A 5498-nucleotide genomic window follows, 5' to 3' on the forward strand; every position below is an offset into this window, starting at 1 on the left:
ACCTCTCTTTTTCTAACAGGCTCCCCCCTCCTCCTCCCATCCATTACTGGATCAAATAGCGAGAAGCAAGAGAGGCACCTGATGCCATTGAAATGCCAAGCAGAAGTTACTGGGCTAGAGCCTAGTCCTCAGACTGTGGGGGACAGAAAGTGGATTTAATCTGAAAAAGGCAGGCGGGCATAGAGGTGGTGGTCTTCTGTTAGGGTCTGCACAAGGCTGGATGTGGTCCAGCTGTTTCTCCAGGGATATCTTCAAGGTTGCTTCCGTTATGTTGCGTTTTGTGTTTCTGTTTTTCAAGTTTACATGGTGGGACTCGATGCAGCCAGTCTTTGAGCAGAGATGCATAGGATTGCACTGCTAAGGTGTCTTAGTTATATTTCCCCTCATTTACAAATACCGTATTTTTTGCTCTATAAGACTTTTTCCCTCCTAAAAAGTAAGGGGAAATGTGTGTGCGTCTTATGGAGCAAATGCAGGCTGCGCGGCTATCCCAGAAGCCAGAACAGCAAGAGGGATCGCTGCTTTCGCTGCGCAGCGATCCCTCTTGCTGTTCTGGCTTCTGAGATTCATAATTTTTTTTTCTTCTTGTTTTCCTCCTCCAAAAACTAGGTGCGTCTTATGGTCTTGTGCGTCTTATAGAGCAAAAAATACGGTATACAAGCAGAACTTAAGGGGAGGCCAGTGAGTGGCACTCCAGGGTTCTCCAGAGAGCAGCCTGGTCAACTCCTTGCAGAGTGCATGCCCAATTTCAGCAGACTCCAAGTAGTCAATCAATCAATCAATCAATCAATCAATCAACATTTGCCTCTTCCAAAACAGCTAGTTATTTCTCACCCATGCATACAGCTGCTCCCTCAGCTAGAGGTGTATCAACTTTTCCAAGCCCTGGTGGGTATCTCGATCAGCAACACAGGGAGGTTTCCCAGCTTTCAGGAGACCCATCTCCTAACCATTATCTGTCACTGATTAAAAATAAACCAACTGATCCTCCTGCAAACGGCCTAAAAATGGTCGTCAGAGAGCCAGTGTAGTGTAGTGGTTGAGAGCGGTAGACTCGTAATCTGGGGAACCGGGTTCGCGTCTCCGCTCCTCCACATGCAGCTGCTGGGTGACCTTGGGCCAGTCACACTTCTTTGAAGTCTCTCAGCCCCACTCACCTCACAGAGTGTTTGTTGTGGGGGAGGAAGGGAAAGGAGAATGTTAGCCGCTTTGAGACTTCTGAAGGGGAGTGAAAGGCGGGATATCAAATCCAAACTCTTCTTCTTCTTCTTCTTCTTCTTCTTCTTCTTCTTCTTCTTCTTCTTCTTCGTCAGCATTCCATAGCTCATTTAACTTGCATTATGGCGTGTGCCAGGGTAAATGGTGGGATTTTTTTGTCAGCCACATACTCTCAAATAGAGGCCTGGTGACGACGGGGCATTTTCTACTATGGAACAGAATGTATGTTGGTGTTGCCTGGATTTTAAACCCAGCCTATCTTTTCTCCTGGCAGTGTGCAGTTGTACTACCTATGGTGCCAGTGCAACCCTGGAGGGCTGGATTGTGAACCTGCCAGTCCTTCAAGGGCCATTTGTTTAGTCGTGTCCGACTCTTCGGGACCCCATGGACCATAGCATGCCAGGTACTCTTGTCTTCCACTGCCACCCGCAGTTTGGTAAAACTCATGCTGGTAGCTTCGAGAACACTGTCCAACCGTCTCGTCCTTTGTCGTCCCCTTCTCCTTGTGCCCTCCATCTTTCCCAACACCAGGGTCTTTTCCAGGGAGTCTTCTCTTCTCATGAGGTGGCCAAAGCATTGGAGCCTCAGCTTCACGATCTGTACTTCCAGTGAGCACTCAGGGCTGATTTCCTTAAGAATGGATCGGTTTGAACTTCTTGCAGTCCATGGGACTTTCAAGAGTCTCCTCCAGCACCATAATTCAAAAGCATCAATTCTTCGGCGATCAGCCTTCTTTATGGTCCAGCTCTCACTTCCATACATCACTACGGGGAAAACCACAGCTTTAACTATACGGACCTTTGTCGGCAAGGTGATGTCTCTGCATTTAAGATGCTGTCATTGCTTTTCAAGGGCCATAGAAATCTCTTTAACCAGGGACACCCAATCACTGTGGGCCAAAAAGCAAGGCACGGGAAGGGCGGGGACTGAGTCCAGCCACTCCATGCAGGGTTCAGTACACTACCCCTGACAGAGGCAGGTGCATGGTAGGTGCTTTGAGGCCAGGGTGCCCAGTGCTGATGTTGTTGTTTCCCTTGAGGCTTGGGGAAGGAGGAGGGAGAGAGGATGGGGCAGAGCTTGCCAGCAGGCAGGTGGCCAGCATGCAGGAGAAGCACATATGTGTGGGGTTGTAAGGGGACACCCGGCCTACTAAAGATAGGAACTGACAGCTGCAGCTTGGGCCAAGCATTGCCGGTGTGGGGCAGCGGGAGGGGGCAGCTCTCTGCAGCCTATCTTGTGCTGCCTGCGGTGTGCCTGGGCTTTTGCTTATACAGCTGACAGCTGACCAAGGCACCTGCTTCCAGGGCGGGTGGGGCCCTGGAGCAGCCAAGCCTCTGCCAGAGCATGAAATGCAAGGAACTGAGGGTCAAGCTACACGTTAAGGGCAGGGCTGGGGTTATTTTACACACATTGCCAGGGCAGGGCCTGGGACCTCTAGTTTAAGCTTGGGACCCTAAAGGGGGAGGCAGGTTGGGGGGGGGCTTTTGCCTAATCTGGATTGGGCTCCTTGTGTGTACAATTTGCAGGTGGGGCGGGTGGTTAGATGACAATTTATGCAGCCCCAGAAGCAGGGGCTTGCAGAGCCAGGCAGAGGTCCGGGCCAGGCAGATAATGTGCCCCCCACTTTTTTTACCCTGGGGATAACTGAAGTCTTATAAATTTCTTTTCTGCGAATTTTTGAATTACGCAGGAAAAATCAAGCAACTTCGCCTTATCGTGCTATATGTTTATCATTGCTAAACCATTTAGGCGTTCTTGAGCCATTGTTGATTGAAAGGAAGACTAACCGGTAATTCGTTTTAATATATTGAAACTTCTCTCATTGGAGGCCACTGTAGCTGGTAATGATAAGAAAATGTGTAATGCAGTTAGAAGATTTGGAAAAACGTTTTCCAAATTCAAGTTTAGTATTTGATCAGCAATTGTGAATATGCTGACGGAGGCCCCCTTTGGAATCGGAGGCCCGGGCCAAGTGGCCCTTATGGGCCCCCCTCTGTCTGGGGCTGCCCAGGAGAAAGGACAAAAGAGGAGATGGATTTGAATAAATGTGCACGTGCTAATTTACACATGCATATGCAAATGTAGAAACAATTGCTTTAATTTAAGTACAGTAGATGACACAATGGGGAAGAATGTCTGTGAACCCCTCTCAGATAGGCTCCTGCTTTCTCTCTTCTATGGTTCTTTATTTTTAAACTGGACTAGACACATGTTCAAATAGAGAACGCCTTCAAAGGGAGAGCCGTTCTCTGTAATGTAGGGCACATGGCCAGCAAACCTGGGGTGGGAATGGGTGCTAACTCCCATTTGCTTCCATGAAAGCAATTTTTTCATATGGCAATTGCAAGTGATGGGCGGTGATCCAAACCAGGATCATAGTAGGGGGATAAAGGGCTGAAGCCCTCTACTTCCCTATGCTAGGGTCCCAATCCAGATCCGAGTCCCAAGTGGTTTATTTTGTGTAAACCAGGGATGGGGAACCTTTGTTCTTCCAGATGTTGCCAAACTACAACTCCCATCAGCCCCAGCAAGCAAGGCCAATGGCTAGGGGTGATGGGAGTTATAGTTCAGTAACATCTGGAGGACCAAAGCTTTCTCATACCTGGTGTAAACAGGCATGTAAGCAACCCTGCACTTCAAGCAAGGGTGGGGAAACCTGTGATTGTTTCTGGATGGTACTGGCCTTCAACTCTTATAATCATGCTGGATGGGGAATTGGAGTTCAATAATATCAGGAAGGCTTAAAGGTACAGCTATATAGTTAATGTAATGTGCTGTTTGCCCCCCTCCCCCAAAACGCTAAGACTGGCCTTGCTGATAAGGGATAACCAGCCTCATAACCAACATGCTTAAATCTAGTTAATGCATGAAGGGGTTAACACCATAGAGTAAGCTGTCCTGCCAGGCTTAGAGAGAATACTTCCCTTTACCTCAAAGGAAATGAGTAATCAAGACTATTGGTCAACCCCCAGTCCGGTTGAGAAGCTCAATGTGTAAAGAGGTTTGAGCTGGTTGCTCCAGCTCAGACCACATGGCTCTCACAAGCCACTCTTGAGTTTCTATACCAATATTTCACCATTTTGTAACTAAGCCAAGCAACCTTTTCTGAAGCACATGAACCTGACCTTTGGAGAGTTTGTAAGTAAATCATTTTTTTAACTTACCAAATGTGTGGGCTTTTTCCTATGCTGGGGAAAGAAGGAAACTTTGCAACTCACAAGGTCTAGCAGCCTCTATTTCCACTCTTTACATTGCTGCATCTTTTGTGATTTTAAATCTCTGCTGGGGTTCTCTCACCAAAGAGTACTTGCCCCAAACTTGGATCTTGGCATCCAGGACTCCTTTTTAAACCTATTTTTTCTTTGAACCAACGGCTAGATCAAAGGTGCCAGCAGTCCAGCGACAAATCCCCAACTGCAAACAAGTAGACGCTTTGGTACACACAAGTTAGCCAAGAAGTTGTTCTCCTGACCACAACACTGGACAGTGAAAGGCTTAAAAAATCAATTTATTTTGGTCACTGACCAGAGTGCAGGCTTGACATCCCTGCACCCTTCTGTTTTGCCCTCAAGGAGAAGGTCAGAGACATTCCTATATAGCTAATTGTCCAGTTCCTTTGTAAAGCCATCATCACCTTTCATGGGTTCCACAAAATCTTTTATGAAGTACTCTTATGTGTTCTGAAACTAACATGGTTTTGGAAATAGTTTTTTCTGTGATGGTCCACATAAACTCTGCCTGTCCTCTTCCACCAACAGAAACCCAGGATTTCTGTTATGTAAGTCCTAGCAGACAGCCAACTGCATGTTTCTTTTAAGAGCTGAGTCTCATTCCTGTATGCCCTTCAGTCTTAACGCTTAATAAACATCCTTTAAGTGAAGCTGTTGGGAGCGCTTGGTGTGTTGTGTAACACAGATACTGACCCACCCGCTAGCACCTCACTGCACTGTGATGTGTTATAATGCTTTTAAGGAATAACAAGTCAGGGCCTGGACTGGTAGCGGCTAGCAGACATGACAAGTGTCCCCTCACCCCTCTTTAGAATTTGTTTAGCTCTGCAGTAGGCCCAGCAGAGGGAATAATCGGGTTTGTTGGCAGGTAACAATGAACAGGACACACTTCCAAGCTGGTTCTTTGGCAAAGAGCAGGGGTCAGCAACCTTTTTCAGCCGTGGGCCGGTCCACTGTCCCTCAGACCATGTGTGGGCCGGACTATATTTTGAAAAAAATATATGAACCAATTCCTATGCCCCACAAATAACCCAGAGGTGCATTTTCAAT

At 47.4% G+C, this 5498-nt stretch overlaps 1 long non-coding RNA gene across 1 annotated transcript; it reads left to right on the forward strand.

The window, feature by feature from the left end:
* Positions 1-3801: 3801 nt before the first annotated feature.
* On the forward strand, positions 3802-5098 carry LOC308468741. The gene is made up of 2 exons (XR_013981831.1): positions 3802-4356; positions 4597-5098. It is a non-coding gene; the product is annotated as an uncharacterized lncRNA (long non-coding RNA).
* The last annotated feature ends 400 nt before the right edge of the window (positions 5099-5498 follow it).

Source organism: Podarcis pityusensis (genome assembly GCF_964106645.2).
Source record: "Podarcis pityusensis genome assembly, chromosome: 2".
Classification (NCBI taxonomy): domain Eukaryota; kingdom Metazoa; phylum Chordata; class Lepidosauria; order Squamata; family Lacertidae; genus Podarcis; species Podarcis pityusensis.